Source organism: Haliotis asinina, chromosome 10, assembly GCF_037392515.1.
Source record: "Haliotis asinina isolate JCU_RB_2024 chromosome 10, JCU_Hal_asi_v2, whole genome shotgun sequence".
Lineage (NCBI taxonomy): Eukaryota > Metazoa > Mollusca > Gastropoda > Lepetellida > Haliotidae > Haliotis > Haliotis asinina.
In genome coordinates, this window is record NC_090289.1 from 11,399,604 (window position 1) to 11,416,625 (window position 17,022).

Below are 17,022 nucleotides of genomic sequence, written 5' to 3' on the forward strand. Positions count from 1 at the left end.
CTCGATAAGCGGTGAAAAAAGACGTAAATTATCATTCGAACAAAAACAACTATCCTCCCCGTTAAAAATAACGATTTTCTTCACGCAAAAAAGTACTATTTAAGGTATAGAAAAATTATGGGTAATTTTCCAGACGAAGACTTTTCCACCCAACCTCTGTGTGAGGATACCACAAGTGAATATTGGATTACCTTCCCCGGCGACAGATCATTGTGAATAACAATCTAGCCGTGTAATTTTAAACTCGAACGAAGACACATGGTATATATACAGTTAAAACTACGGTCATGACTCAAACTAGCATGCTATCTCATTCCCCCAAGCTCGGGACGGCCAGATAATTGCCCTTTCATTGAGTTTTATGAGTTTAAATGTGCCGCCGGGATTGGCTCTATTACGTCACGTGACCACAGAATCGGGGAAAATTACGGCCCTGTTCTGACGTTATAGGTACTAAATCATAGATTTATGCCGAAATGTATGGCTCTAGAAAGCCTACATGGCTCACAAGGAATCCCGTCCCAGTCTCTGTCTCACAAGCCACGCACCCAGCGGGCTATGCTACCCATCTCCCGCAGTTAGGAAAACACAAAACTCTTTCCAGTATTATATAAAGAATGGAGCGTATATATTCTCCCTGTGTTTTCTAAAAGCAGGATTACGTGTTAAAGCGAATAGGGAGCGAATTAGAAGGTGAAATGTGTAACACTGATGGATTATCGATTTCTGATACGTCGGTGGATCTCGAAGAAAGAATTCATTGGTGTGGAGTCTTAGAATAAGCGGGTAAGTGTATGGAAGCTGATTTCCATGTGTAGTTAATGGCGGCACTGAGAGGAGAAAGCAGCTTGAGATATCGACAGGGCGAGATTCTATACAGTTCCACTCTCGTACCTCCGACGAAGGTCGGAGGAAACTCGCCAAGCGCTGTCAGCCTTCGTGTCTCTGCTGACGATGGAACGGGACGCGCTCCGTTATGCACACGGGAATCGCGATCTGTTCTCCGCGTTGTGTTCGGTCAAGTGGCCAAGCGGTCAGACTGTTTTCTTGAGTAGCGTCTTCCTAGGGAAACAATAAGCATCTCAAAAATATCTTTGGTCGACACACAACTGACATGACTTCCAGGGTGTTATACTAGTTCTCGTTCAGGGCAGCCTGTCCACGACTTCAAGTACATATTGACCCCCGACCGAATTGGCTTACCACGTGCAAACTACATTATCATAACGGATGATAGTGAATTCGTACATTCAGACACAGTATATGTATTCTGATATGAGATAGAGGGAAATTCAATTTAGGATTTCTAGACGAGATGTTTCTTTATCAAATTTATCAGTGCATTTATCATAATGACACATACCTATGTAACGTGTAAAATGAAATGTCATTTTTGACGTATGATTGATAGATGATCTGTAAGGAGAAACGAAATGTATCTGTGAGCAGATCTAATTTATGTTTTGTTAACTTACAAATTATCTTGTTCAAAAGAAACAGTGTTTTCAATACATTTTTACCTTGAAATTCAAATTTACGTAAATGCTAACATGTTAGATCACAGCTCATTTAAATATTATTAAAATTATTTTATATTTGCTAAAATTCGTCTTACATTAGTCATCAAAATATGAAAATAATTTTGAGTGTTAGAGGTTACATTGTTTGTCATTTTGCTTTCTTATGTTGTAATTGGTTCTAATTTATCACAAAGCTGTCATCATATTGATAAATTCACAATTATTGGAGAAATAATATCAGTAAATTTAACTGCAATATTTATTTTAAAATATCGATTTTGGAAAGCAGGTTCGACTTGTGACAGCATGCCTAATATGAAGAAATAAGAACGCCAAATACACAGAAATAATAAAAAAATGGTGTTTCTGAAGCAGATTAAACACGAAAGGTTAACTCTGTATAAATGCCAAGGTTGTTGTCAGTGTACGTAGCAGTCAAATCATTTATTCAATTTTGTAAAAAAAATATATACCCAGATTTACCATGATATTTACATAGCTTTTTACCGACGACATGGTTAAAACAAACCTGTAGGTCTTATTTAAAAAAAAACCAAACTATTTAGCTATTTCTGTTCATTGTTACCACGGGGCCTGTTTTGTATTGGATGGCGGATTAAGGTTAAATTTAATTGACGAATTGAATTTAAATTTTCCTTTAATCTTGCAATAACAGAATAAAAAAATGTAAGTTTTAATTGTTATATTTTATTCTAGAACTATCACGCTCTACTCAATTTACCGATGAAACCAATCGATTATTAATGAAAGACCTTTATCCGAATAAGGAACGTTGGGTATTTATTTAATGGTCGTACTGCATTAAGATAATTTCTTTAAATGTGACATAAATGAAGCGTTCAAAAAGACTTTTAATATTTCATGTGACACGCGTTGTAAAGAAATTAATAGCAAAACACTTAACGGAATACCTATCTATCATGTCTTGCCATGCAAATCGGCAATAAAAATCAATGTACACAACCACTTAAGCAATTCTTTAAGTCTGACGTGTTGAAGAAAATATAGTTTCAGTTACACAAATGTCACGACATTTTTCTAATTATCAGTAAGAAAAAGATGAAATTACATACTAATTTTGCGACATGAAAATACACCGAGGACATTATCACATATAGTCATCGAAATTATTACGAGTTATGGGTTGCTGTGTTTCAAAAAATGACATTTGATGTGTAGCCGATCTCTGCTGTGGACTGCTTCACTTTATACTGTAAATGATATCATGTTAATATCATGATATCTAACTCACTGCCTTTGTGATATGCTAATGCTTATATGACCTGACACAACTCGGGCATTCGTTAGTTTGATATCTTTCCTCTTGGCGAAAGCGAAATCAGTTTGTTGACAAATGGGGAAGTGTTTGTTTCGTTTTGAATGGCCAAATGAGGACAAAACTCTCTGTTATTGACATTTGACGTCCCTGGATAAAAACAACAATACCCCCGTTTACAAATAAACATTCAACCGACAGCTATTTAGGGTTAATGGTTTAATTTAAGAATTGTTTTCGGATTTTTTTCAAAACGGTTCAAGTTCAGAAACGCCTCCGTGTGAATTGACACATTATTCATGACTTGTAACAGCAGAATATCGATAAGGTACATCGATTAACGAAAGAAGCTTGAAAAGACAACCATGTTGTTTTCCTTACACCCTAGGTATAAGTGACAATAATATCTAGCACTCACAGAAGAGAGTCATAGATCACTCAAAGTTACATGTTGTAAACAAATCTCATGTTCTCTAGAGTTTTTACATTAATACGCTTTACAAATCAACCACACACGCTAAATACACAAGGCTGCTCAACAAACAAAACTTCTCAAATTAACATTTGGTCATAAAAGACTTGGATGGTTTGACCAAACCCATAACGTGTGTGTTCAAAATACGTTTAGTGTTGAAGCCACTGGCTTTGTAGTATTATGTTACTTGGCTATTTCTGACGGAACTGCGTTCATTGGTTTTTAACACATTTCAAACTGATGTCAACGGCTTAACGATCAGATTTAGATCCCATATGCTGTCACGTTACCAATGGACATTTGCTGACCTCTGACCTCATAATTATGACCATCTGCATAATTTCAAGTTAACATGTCGTTTAATGCATGTCAGTATTCTTAAAACCTGAAGGCAACCAACTTTGATCAGCATATATGCTACGCTACAGTTGGTAGGGATACGTCTGTATATGGCGACCTTTACAAAATATCTCTTAAAGGTCGAATGTAGCTACCATAGTCATTATGATATTATATTGAGAGAATGCGTGTGCGTACGCACATGAGCGAGTGCGTTTGTTTTATCGAAGTCATTTATCTTCAAAATGCTTGTGTAAGTCATAGTTGAGATGCGGGAGTGAATGCAGGTTTATGTTGGATCAGAAATAGTCAACCAATATCACCTCATTGACACTTATCATCATTATGTTGAGTGAGAAAATGTGAGCGTGCGTGCGTGAATGAGTGAGTGAGTTTAGTTTGTTTCAACGAAGTCATTCATGTTGACAATGCGAGAGTGTATTATTACTGAAGAGTGCGAGTGAATGCAGTTGTAAGCCGTTTTCAGAAATAGTCCATAAATGCCTCCTTAGTGAGGCAGGAAGTGTACTTCACACACGGAAATGTGAACGTGAGTGAGTGAGTGATTTTTTTTTTATTTTTGATTTTATTTCTATATAGAATGCAGCCTATTAATAACCTAAAACATGTCTGAAAACTCGTGTTGATTTCTTGGGCAACGTTAAGTTCTGAATGACTCCGGGTGTTACATTTCAGCATTGCAAACCAACAGTGTTCTGCATCCTACTCAAAGAAGTTAAGGAACACGACTTGTTTCTGTGCTAATATGAACGAATCTTGGGTTCTACATCTTCGTGGGCGGTCACATAGCATAGTGGTCTTCGCGTTCGCTCGTCATACCAAATCCTGGGTTTGAAACCCCACGTGGGTACAATATGTAAAGCCCATTTCTGGTGTCCTCCTGACATTACTGCACGTTTGCTAAAAGCGGCGTAAGACCTCATACGCTCATCTTGAGCAGTATTCAATGAACACTTGTATAGGACCTGTGTGTAACGAATCAGGTCAGTTGAAAGTGATGGCGTGAACGATTTTGTGTTTATCGGAAGCAACGGCAGAGGGACTCGAGTCATTTGAAAGAACCAGATAATTCTCTCTCTTTTTCATTTCTTTTGAATAGCATACTTTTTTAGGTGCAAAACACAAATGACGTGGGTCACAGACCACTGCTGACTCGATAAAAAACAACACAAGAATATAAATTCGTTTAATGTTTGGGACTCGAACCATTCCATGTAGGAGAACTATTTAACTCGTTCCTGATACCACGATACCACAGTGCCCCACTAAACTGAGAGTTTAGTTTATACAGCAAAGTGAACTCTTTTTAACTCGAACTCAGTTTGTCTCGAAGTTAGGGTCGATTATACAGGGTGTAATTATTTTAATCTATCCCCGTCATACCCATGAAAAACGCACGGACCAAGCTAGCTAGCGTTACGTCGGTAGTTTCATTTTGTGTAGCTATTTTAAACAAAGTGTAACGGAATGCAGTGAATACCATGTGTGTCGAACATGAAGCATCTTACTTCAGTAATAACCGAAAGGTGAATAATAAGAGGGAGATCTTGTTTCGAGACAAACGTACGCTCGAAACATCATAGTTCGACTGTATGTGTTTAAACAGATGTCGTCACATGAAAATTAGCTTGCGTACAACATGTCATTGGACAATATAATCGAATTTCGCTTTCGGTTATCGTTTATCTCGAAAGATTGTTTAAATTGAAATTAACCGATAGTCTTAACGGCAATCCATGTTTCTGTGCATTTTGCAGAAAGCGTGAGTAAATTGGGGAATCGTATTGGGCCAATGCCCTTCGAGTAAACCGGAGTTGTTTTGTTGTGTTTCCAGTTTAAGTTAACAGCCAGCTCTGGTCTCTCTCTTGACATGTGAAGGTCACGATATTGTCCTGCTGGTATCACCTGTCACACGTTACCTCTGCATGAGAAGTACAATCCGTAGAAATGGCTCTTTTCCAGATATACGAGCGGTATGACTGTTTCGACAGCATAAGATAATTCTTGGCATACCAGTTTGTGTTTTAAAAACAGGCCATCTAATGTCCACTCTTATCTTTTTCTTACACTCACGTTCATATGGCAGTATAACTTGATGTCTCGAAGGTTTGTTATGTCGAAGTTTCTTCATGTCAACGGCGTGTAATGTCGGCGTTTCTGTATGTCGAAGTTTGAGGTGTCGACGTTTCTCTATGTTGAAGGTTTGTTGTGTCGAAGCGTCTTTACATTGAAGTTATATGGTGAAGTTTTAAATGTATAATCCCTCTCCATATTCGTACTAAATAATCATCATTGTATCAGAAACAACGATTTAGAAATTTCGTTTCCTGGTAACACCATTATCTAACTGACAGCCCTCCTCAATAGAGTCATCTGCAATTTTTAAAACTTTTTAAAACTTTTAATTTGTAACTAACTCTTTAAACTTAATCGAAAACAATTTAATTTCGAGCCCATCTTTGATTAATTGAGAGCAAATCAGCGCTTGATATCTGCTACAGTGAAACTAAAAATCCGAAGTAAGGTAATTTATTGGTTTAGGCAATCAGATGAAGAAATGGTCCAGATTGTTACATTGTTTGTCTCGAATTACTGTTAACTCCAACCGGAACTTCGAGATAACGATGGTTGTTGAGGCTATGTTCGTGTGGAGCGTGCTAACTGTGACGTAAGCCGATTTACCAACAGTTCGTTTATTATTGGCCAGAGCGTGGGTTACTCTTCAGATGTAGTAAATGATTAGGCCTCATATCTGCTCTATCATGATGGCAGAGCTGCCAGTGAATAAGAGTCTTATGTATATAGGATTTGGTGCAGTAGCCTGTAATAGGCTTGCTGCAGATTGTGAGCAGATTTGAGCACTTGGAACTATACCAGGGTAGAGAACCACACTACGACGTCCGGATCCATGAGGCTATGCAGGTATTTTGACAATGCAAATTTGTTGAACAACTGCTCTGTGGCGTGTGTGCTGAAGGGCAAGACTTGTAAATCCATGTGTCAGGGTGAAGTTGGATGGTGATTGGGTTAAGGTGAAATGGATAGTGATGGGTCTGGGGATGAAGTGGATGGTGATGGGTGTGATGGTGAAATGGATGGTGATGGGCATGATGGTGAAATGGATGGTGACAGGCGTGATTGTGAAATGGGTGGTGATGGTGTGGGATGACATTGATGGTGATGGTGTGGAGTGAAATGGATGGTGAAGGATGTCAAGAAGAAATGGATGGTGATGGGAGTGGTTTCGAAATGGATGGTGTTGTAAGAGATGAAATGTACGGCGATGTAGCGGGTGAAGTTTGGATGGCGATGTATTGGATAAAGTTGGGATGGTGATGTAAAGGATGAAGTTGAGATGGTGATGTAAAGGATGAAGTTGGGATGGTGATGTAACGGATGAAATAGAGATGGTGATGTAAAGGATGAAGTTGAGATGGTGATGTAAAGGATGAAGTTGGGATGGTGATGTAACGGATGAAATAGAGATGGTGATGTAAAGGATGAAGTTGAGATGGTGATGTAAAGGATGAAGTTGGGACGGTGATGTAACGGATGAAATTGAGATGGTGATGTAACGGTTGTTGTAAAGGATGAAGTTGAGATGGTGATGTAAAGGATGAAGTTGGGACGGTGATGTAACGGATGAAATTGAGATGGTGATGTAACGGTTGTTGTAAAGGATGAAGTTGAGATGGTGATGTAAAGGATGAAGTTGGGACGGTGATGTAACGGATGAAATTGAGATGGTGATGTAACGGTTGTTGTAACGGATGAAGTTGAGATGGTTGTTGTTACAGTTATGATGGTGATATAAATGATGAAGATGGGATGACGATGTAAAGAGTGAAGTTGTTTAGTGTTGTAACGGATGAAGTTGAGGCGCCACTATGACATATGAAGTTTGTGATAGTCTTGTAGCGGGTGAAGATGGGAAGACCATTTACAGAGTGAAGTTGGGAGGACGACGGTTGTTGCGGAAAGCGGCAGTCCATGATGAGTAGTAAACATCACAATGTACTTTTGTTGTTCAAGTCCGACAAGAGAATCCTCCCGGAGACACAAAACGGGCAGAGGGTTACAAAAGCGTCTTAACAGGTATTCCTACCCGCCGGGTAAACGTGCCGCTATCATAGTCTACATTGATAGGTGACACAAGGGAAACTGTACCCCGGGTAAAGCCGGGACGAAAGATGTCGGACAATGGAAAAGTCAGCCACCTTATCGGATGTTACTGACACACGTCAGAGTCATAACACTACCAGACAGGTATGACTACAGATTACTGTCAAAGAAAGATTTCTTCCATTTCAAAGTTTGTGTATTGGTGTTTGGGGAGCCCCGACTGAGACTTATTAAAATGTCAGCTTCTGTGAATGAAGCCAACTGTATCTTCATCTCACCACCGGTGTCCTCGGAAGGGGCTTGGATTTAGATGATAGGCAGTTTCTTGACTTTTTGTCTTTCAAGACGGATGGATTTAAAAGAGCAATTCACAATAATTGCCAGTGTGTCTTATACCCTGAGGTATTTGTTACACCGTTGAGAGGAATTCGGTTTGGGTGACATCACTGTCTCCTACACTGTACACTGGAAGGTGAAGGGGGTGATAGAAGGCTTGACAGGCCTTTAAGCCACTGCCACAGAGAATAAAACAACTATTGTATACATATCACTGTATCGGAAATCCACATCTCGCTTCTGTCGATTACAATGCTAATTTGTGATTTGACATTACATCAATCAAAAGCTTGTATGTAACTGTGCTTCCGCAGTCTGTTTCAAAAAGGGTATACTTACAGTGAACTTGACAATTGGACCACTGTGTATTGTGAGTTCACCTCTTGACGAATCTGTGCTGTAGGAATGACGTCTTGAACAGCTGATCACCTCTTGTCAGTGAAATGTACACGTGTTAATTTCAGATAAGAGTGTGTCGATTTCAAGTATGCCTAACTTCTTCACAAAGAGACGGTATTGCTGGGGAAAATTAGTATCTTTCTCACATAACATCTGTCAAGACCAATTATAAAATCCTAAAACATCTAGGGCACAATGCAATTGCTGCTTATTCATTGGGTATCAAAATCATTATCACAAAGATATCAGTTTAAAGACGGTGCAGAAGATATTGTGGCCTGTATGAGAGATTTCCGACATCATGCTAATGACAGGTAATTAATATTTGTCATAATTCATCCCATACATGACGTTCTGGATGTAGAAGAGACCCCATAACATATTTTATAAAACTTAATTGCCGTGTTTATTTCAGGCTTATTACCGTGTACATGTTTTTTAACGCAATATGACTTTGCTATTGTGTTCTAGGGCGCCATAAAACAAGGATGTTTTGTCGTTTGAGTTGTGAATGAACTACCACCCATCTGGTTTTACTGCAGGGTGACTAATAAAACTCGTACAAAATAAACCGTTTTATGCTCCTCAGCAATGAACGCTATACAAAACGGAGACAGAATAAACACAGACAGCTATTAGAAGCTTATGGTTTTGCCATCGCTCAGTATTGAGCCCGCTTTTAATTTGTGAGGGGTTGGGATGCCTAAAGGTTAACTTAGTAATATATGAAAATACGGTTTGGAAGGTGAACGGATTCGTTGCAAGCATTACTGGTGATGCTATTGTGTGATGTTGTGGCGCTTGGCAGATGTTTGTTGTGGTTTGGGCAAATGTATTTTGTGCTTGCTCACTTCCTTGTTTTGTTTTGTTTTAATTATTATTTTATATTTTGTTTAGATTCTCAGGGCATTAGTTCCAAAATTAGTTACATTTAAGTGTTTACGCTTTTTTTCGTGTTTTAATGAAACAGGACCCTTGATGACTCAGCATTTCGGAATATGCTCATAAATCAGTCGTATATATACACACCAGTATAGTAATATATGAAAATGAATCTGCTTCCAGTCTACACCAAAATATCCCACATAGGTATCAATGAAAAATGTACAGAGTTGACTACAACCTCGGTCATGAACACCCCCGACAATTTTGTCTTTGAATGTAGTAACGTTTGTCGACACACATAGTTTTCAAAAGATGGATGATTTAATGCCCAATTATTTACGTATTAATTATCATAAAGGGACAGTGTGTGACTCCTACCGAAGACTGAAGCCACGTCTTCCACCGGCGAGACAGTTAAACGATAAATAATACGGAACGCTCCAATGTTACTACATAGAGCGAGGGCCTTGATGTGGGGTGGGCAGCGATGCATGACCAATACTCAGGCCAGGAACATAGACTCTTTTGACAGAAATGTGTGCGATATTCAAATACAACCAATGCAAGTCAAAGAGGAGCTCTGTAAGATGCATTGGGGAGACGTCACGGCTGATAATAGCCTTTTGATACTCAGACGTGTACGGCATTGAGCTCATCCAGCAACGACCAGCGACGAATCTAAGATTGTACAAAGAGGGGTGGGTATATTGTTCAAAAACGTTCAGAGCCCGCTGTGAATACTTACAAGATGAAAGAAGCCGACGCATTGATGCCTTCTTGAAGAAAAAGCCATCCCCCGTCTCCTATCATTGTGGAGTGGTCAAATTTGGGTCCCCAAAAGCTCTTTGAAGTCGGTCCCCTGACCCTTGTGCCCATAAATATCTACCTGCACTTGGAGCTGTCAGGATGGGGGACGAGGATTTGCGGGGTCCTTTATCATTCTGGGGGTGCAGGGCGAAGGAGCATAGTGATTGTTGCTCTGGCTTAGAGGAGAGTTACGTGAGAGAGATGTAATGTTAGCTGAAAGGGATTTTCAGGGCCATTTTGCTGGGATTGACGAGGGAGGGTTTCGCGGAAGGTGGCGTATTATTTCTCGTTGAAAAGAATTTTTTTAACATTAATATTTGTGAGATTTCTGATAACTTGTAAACTCTTTTGAAACCGGGATATCGTGTATTTCGAATAATCTTCTCAAGGTTGTTTATTGTAGGCTTCTCTAGAACTTGTAGGGAAGAGAATATTTCAGAAAGTATCACCGATTTCGGCACAGTTTAAGTACTTGTTTTATGATAATTCAAACGAGTTTGGACAATTCGCTTATGTTCACATTTGATATGACCTGTTTTCGGAATTGCAAAATTTGTAAAGATTTCTAAATTTCGAATGCATGCAAAATCCTGTAAATATCACTAACTTCTATTAACATTATTTTAAAGTGATTAACTAAATGATGACACGTGATAAAACTGAATATTATGAAAACGACGGACGCTGTTTGTTAAGGTTTTATTTACATAAAATAAACACACATAACGTGACCATTTGTGTTTACATCATAGTTCTGACAAGATGATTTTATCAGGATGAATCATATAAATTTTCAAACATGCATATTTGATACTAGTCTTGTACTAAATAATCGTGATGGATGTTAAGTACACGTTTACAATAAACATATGCCTTTCGAAAATCCTAATAATATTTTTATGAAATGAGACAATGAGTATTTGTTGAGTCTATTTTTCTTCTCGTGTTTCTTTCAAATTAGAGGCATACACATTGCAAATCATCTTATTAAATGTTTGGTGACAATAAATGTAAAATACCTGTGGCTCAATTAATTTTAACAGCTTACAGGAAGTAACCGAACAATCAGCGAGGCTTCCTCGCTTCGGCGTGTTATAAATTATGGATTTTCAGGACATTTTCCAAGGCACAAAAACGAAATGAATAATGTTCGTTCCCCAATGTTTAAAACGAGAAGGCGCAGTCAGATAAGAGGCGGTTATTCAGAGAATAGCATCACGACCTTTGCAGTGACCTGTGACCTTTGAGATCCAACGAATCGCGATCGTCGAAACCAGACCGCTTCGTAAGAGTTTCTCTGCTGACTCGCGAGGTTTATGAGGAGAGGGTAGACATTTAATTACCAAGACGAACTCAGTCCTGGATTCTACAAGGATTGCTCCAAGATAAAGACAGCGATAGGCAAATTCTAAAATCACAATTCAAGCTAACTTTAGTTTGGCGGGCGGGAAGATCTTGGTCCGGTTTAGGTAAATCCTTCATGAATTTTCATGTCTTTAATTACCAACGAATTTTGGTTTCAGCAGATGTCTCAGTTTTGAAAATAATGCGACTTCTGATGGTTAAGGTCTCAATGAAGCAGATGTTGTTCACAGTCATGGATGCCGTGAGATATGTACTTAGTACTGTAGTGTATGGACACATGATAATTCTGGCATAAACTGTCACTGTTTCACAACATTGTCGTCACGTGTATATCACATGCTGTCTGTTTTTTTCATTCTATTTACGAACCTGTTCCAGATATGATGTAATCTAAACTTGGTTCGCATGGGTTATGTTATCATATTGAACTTGGTGTCTGTTTTTCAAAGAGAAATATATTAAACGATCTGTTATGGCTTCAACAATAACGTCCAATCTATTGCTGTGAATATATCTTTCACTTAAGTTGCTAGGTAATTGTGAAAGCATGGACCAAGACCTGCTTTATATTGTTTACACACTTGTAAATATCAATACACTCGGAAAAAAAGAAATATGAGCAAATAATAAATTTAAAACAACGAACTATCCATGTCATTAACCAGAGGAGTGAAATGTCATGGATAATCATACAAACAAAGAAACAAACATATACATCAGACATAACACTGATTTTTTTGTTTCATTTCAGATTGAATTTTTTGGGACACTAAAACATAATTACATCTAATATATTTTCAAATATTTTTAAACACATTGTATCAACATTCCAAAAAGGATATCTTTTTTTTAGGATATGTATAAACAATTTTCTATCACATCTGGAAAACATATTGCTCAGGAAAACACAAGATTTTCACGTGGTTAATATTTTCTTAGGCCCAGTGTGAATGATTTTAATGTTTAAAGTGTTGTCTGTTTTATGTCTTCGTTCAACCGAAATTGTCTGAAAGGGTAATGTACCTTAACACATGAACCCATGAATGTATCATGTTTCACGCTTATCCAAAAATACATTCATGACGGAAGGAAAGTGCGACTGGGGACAATGTCTTGCAAGCTGACCGGTCAGTTAGCCGTAATACAAGATGATCGATTGAGGAATTAGCCGTTAATCCTGTCCACTCTAGCTGACCATTAACAGATTATAAAATCAAATAAAACAATCCCCAATAGGAGACATTTCATTCTCTTTATTACACATTCAACAGTATCTTTCACACTTTCGATCAAACTTTGAATTATTTATAGCTCAAATTTAAATTTGAGTATGTAAACACAGGGCGTCATTTTGAAATAATAAATATTCAGATGATCACACTATATTTCGTGATTTCACTTGTCCATATGGTCAAAGATTTAATTCTCATTTCTTTTGAATTTTTAGCATTAAAATAAAGAAGGCTGATTTTCCTAATGCGGGCTAAGGACCGACTTTAAAGTCATCAAAACGGCTTACACTGCCTATTCCATCTGGCTTGGTCTTAATAGTCCATGGCAATAATTCACGATACCACGTTTTGTATTCGCTCTGCCAAGTCGGAAGACTTAACCATGAGTTATAGCCTTTGAGAAACAAAGCGAAAATTCGGCGAGGTTCTGACTCGCAGGACAACCGTTACGGGCGGATACCCAAAGATTTTAACAAATTATTTTAGCTACAGATCAAATTTGTTCAATTAGTGTACCATCACGAATAATATATCAATTTTGGATATATGGTATTGTCAGAATTGGTGGAAGTTTGCTCATGGTATTCCACCAAGTGGATTTAAATACAATAGGTTTGAAGTAACTAAATACAATTAGATATTCACAATATTTACAACACTAAAGTGGAGTAATTGTCTGAACATAAAATGAGAACAATTGAGTCATAATCCATTTACTGAATCTGAGGTCAGAAATAGGAGAAATAGTTTCTTATTGATTTAACGAAATACTTGTCAGTTTAAAAATTTGACAAACAGAATGTAAAAAATGTGTATTAGAAATTAATAAACTTACAGAAAATATTCGGCACATTTCCCAGTTCGAGAGCCCAAACCCAGAATGCAACATTCAAAATGGCTTCTGTTGTTTACCAAGGTAAAGTTTCGGCTGAAGCTTTAGCAAGGGGCCATGTGGTCACTGAGCCGGACGGTGAACGCTTAAGCGATAAACTTGGGACTGACGGCACATAGCTCGTAAACATGTCAATTTTTCTCCCAAACGCCGTGTGCTCTGTTGCGAGACATGTCCTCTTCCAAGTCGTTGCGCTCCGAAAATGTGCACATGGCGACCATGATTGAAATGACGCTTTGGGGACGATTTGCCAAGAAACGAAATTTCATTCATTTTACGTGATTTGTACATTGTTTCAAATTAGGAATATTCCCAAGAGTATAAGAGATTTTATATCACAAATTTAATAAAATAAACATTCATCGAAATGAACGAAATATTTAATCCTGATTCTGTTTTATTCTATGATATTTTTCTAAAAAAATATAGTGCTGTTTTCGTTGGGCACATCTGTATGAATTTAGTTTTGTATTTTTACTGATAATAAACACACATTCAGCATTATATTTAAATGCATCAAACATTAAAGTTATTCTTGTGTTAATGCAGAGTGTCGCGTGAATTAATTATGAGCAAAACATATCATGAACCAACAAGGCGAATTAACGTTGATAAATAGATAAATACAAGGAAATCACAATCTCTGTGATGTAGCGCGTCGGTGGTTGGCTGCGAATCATTGTACTGAAGTGGGAGTAATGTTTCATTCGTCTTGCGGGGCCCCAGTTGCTACAACTCACGCTTGACCGGATGAAATATTAGCATCGGGTCGCTAAAGGTCGAAGGGAGGTAACTCTGCCTTGCATCCTCTTCCCGAGTCACGCGGAATAGGCGGGTTGCACGAATGAACGAAATTCATGCACAACTTGTACATTTTATAACTATTTCTTTCACATTATTATGTATCTAACATACAGAGTTGGTGTATGTATTGAAAATGTGTGACATATATCCTCTTATGAGAAACTCTAAATTAATGCAAACGTACACCTCTCTTAATTATATATTTGCATTCACTGTTGGAAAAAATGAAATATTCACAGTCCCATGTTTAAGTGTACTTAAACATTGTATACATTACTGAGTGTGATAAATTGAGATTGGTTTACATTCTCAAACTCGGTAATGATATTTAAAACAATATATATATAATATATCTCAATAAATTAAAAAGCCAGAAAAAAATAATCAACCAGGCAAAACAGTGAAATTATGAGCATACCTCACGCGCTCGAGGAACTTTTGCACGACATCAGCAGTCACACAGACTCACGATACAACCACGAATCAACTTAAGTCTAGTCACCATTTGTAACTGAGTTCCCCATGATATTCGGCAGTGAATTCACCCAGTAAATATGCAAACGTTTTTATTACCAATATACCTGAAATGTATTTTAAGTATTTTATTATATTCGATAATAATGGACCGTGTCATGCGGCTTATGTACAAAGATAGCAAGTGTTAGCAAGTGTTAGCAAGTGTTAGCAAGTGTTAGCTGTTCATACATTGGATATCACCGCCTCTGTGATCATAACTAAATTGTTTCGATGTTTATTTCAACATCAGCGTAAATTCATCAATGATGTCATTGCCTTAATTTGTTTCAACTTTGGCAAAGTCTGACTGATACAGTTCATGTCAGTAAACTGATTCATGGGAAAAACGAGAAGAGCCTGAGAGTAATTAACACATTAGGGTTTTTTTGCGCCACTAAGAGAGGGTTCAAAGAACTTGTGCCACGATACCTTTACGGGTCACGTGTTTATTGATTGACACTTTTTCATTGCCGGCAGTTCTTAATTATATTTATCTATCTAGCTGAGAGTTATTATAGAAAAACAGAATAAACCTTAAAAGCAATCCATTTTCATGTACTTGGAAAAACCTTGGAGGTAATGTAAAGACATATCTATTTGTATGAAATAAATTCCATTGTTTAATATTGAATCTAAAAATCAAGGTAGTCTTTGACTGTTTTAAACCATACACAAATTCTGTTGTTAAGCTAATGTATCGATTTCGTTTCCATCTTAATATATTTCAAACTTTTAATCACACTTAATGTTTCTTCATAACTTTAATTCCCACTCTGCTAAATTATAAAGCAACGAACACTAAAAACATTAAGTTTGCATATTCGGGAAAAGTTTAACTTAAAATTCCAAACTAAGTAGATGTTATAAATATGTAAATAGAGAAACATACCATCATACAGAACGCGGGGCGGTTCAGTTCAGTGCAAGAGGCTCGTTAATAAGTCTACAGAATATTCCCCAGTTGAGCTCTGCGTATGTCATCCCGTTTGACTTAGTGCCATCTAGACAGGCTAGAGTGTGGTAAGCGTTTGCCGGCAAGCATTAAGATAAATATATTTAGCCCACAGCAACAGACGCCAAATGAAGGAAGAGTCCCTTTGATGTTGCCGACAAGCTTAAGATTACCCGCTGAAAACTTGACAAATTTAACAGTTTGAGAGCTTCAATCATTAAAGAGCGTTTGCTGTGAAAATCTGTCGTCGCCACAACAAGAATGATGTTCCACGGACATGTTTGAAATATTCTGTATTAATTAAGATCGTTGCCCAACGGTTTTTCGTACAAAGGGAGCATTTTCTCTTGTTTTTGTTTTTTTGCGAATTCAGATAACATCTCTGCTTTGAGCCTCATTTATCTTAATTATTCGATAGGTTTCTGCTTCATCATAATTATTTGATGACGGTAACGATGAGCTATGCACATGCGCACGGAAGATCATTCAGCTGGGAAGGCAGTTTGGCACAGGTCGCTTAATTATGGTACACGGAAACTGTGTCACGTGTCACGTGACACAGATACTGATCTATGGAAACGTGTTTCGTGGAGAAGGATTAATTTTGATCTGATGGAAGTTTCAAAATTTGCTACTACCAACCAGATATGCTTTTGTTTACATGTACAATGCCTGTTGTTATTTTGGCCGGATATTGCATCAATGACACAAAGATCATCTTCCTTGTAATCGATTACACCAGTAAGCGTGCTGAATATAGACTATATGGGCGGTCTACAGGTCTACGCCTAAAAGCTCACGTCTAATGTGGGATATGCTTGACAAAATCACCCCACCATCCACCGCGGAAAAAAGAAGGACTACAAAACTAAACAAAACAAAGAAAACGGTAAATCGAAACAAAACTTTACGCCCCCTTACCCCTACTCCCCCACCCATCCCAAGCACACACACACACATATGAAAAAAAGAAAGTATAGAGGAATGCCACCAACAAACAAAACACAACAACGAACATACAAATTTATAAAATTCGGAATCCACAATAACATAAGTCAGT

At 37.7% G+C, this 17,022-nt stretch overlaps 1 long non-coding RNA gene across 1 annotated transcript in view; it reads left to right on the plus strand.

Moving 5' to 3' along the window:
• The first annotated feature begins 578 nt into the window (after window positions 1–578).
• The window catches only part of LOC137299006 (uncharacterized), a 48,876-nt gene continuing 32,432 nt past the window's right edge, over window positions 579–17,022 (plus strand). The window contains exon 1 of the long non-coding RNA XR_010957773.1: window positions 579–786. This is a non-coding gene — a long non-coding RNA (uncharacterized lncRNA). The remainder of the gene's footprint in view (window positions 787–17,022) is intronic.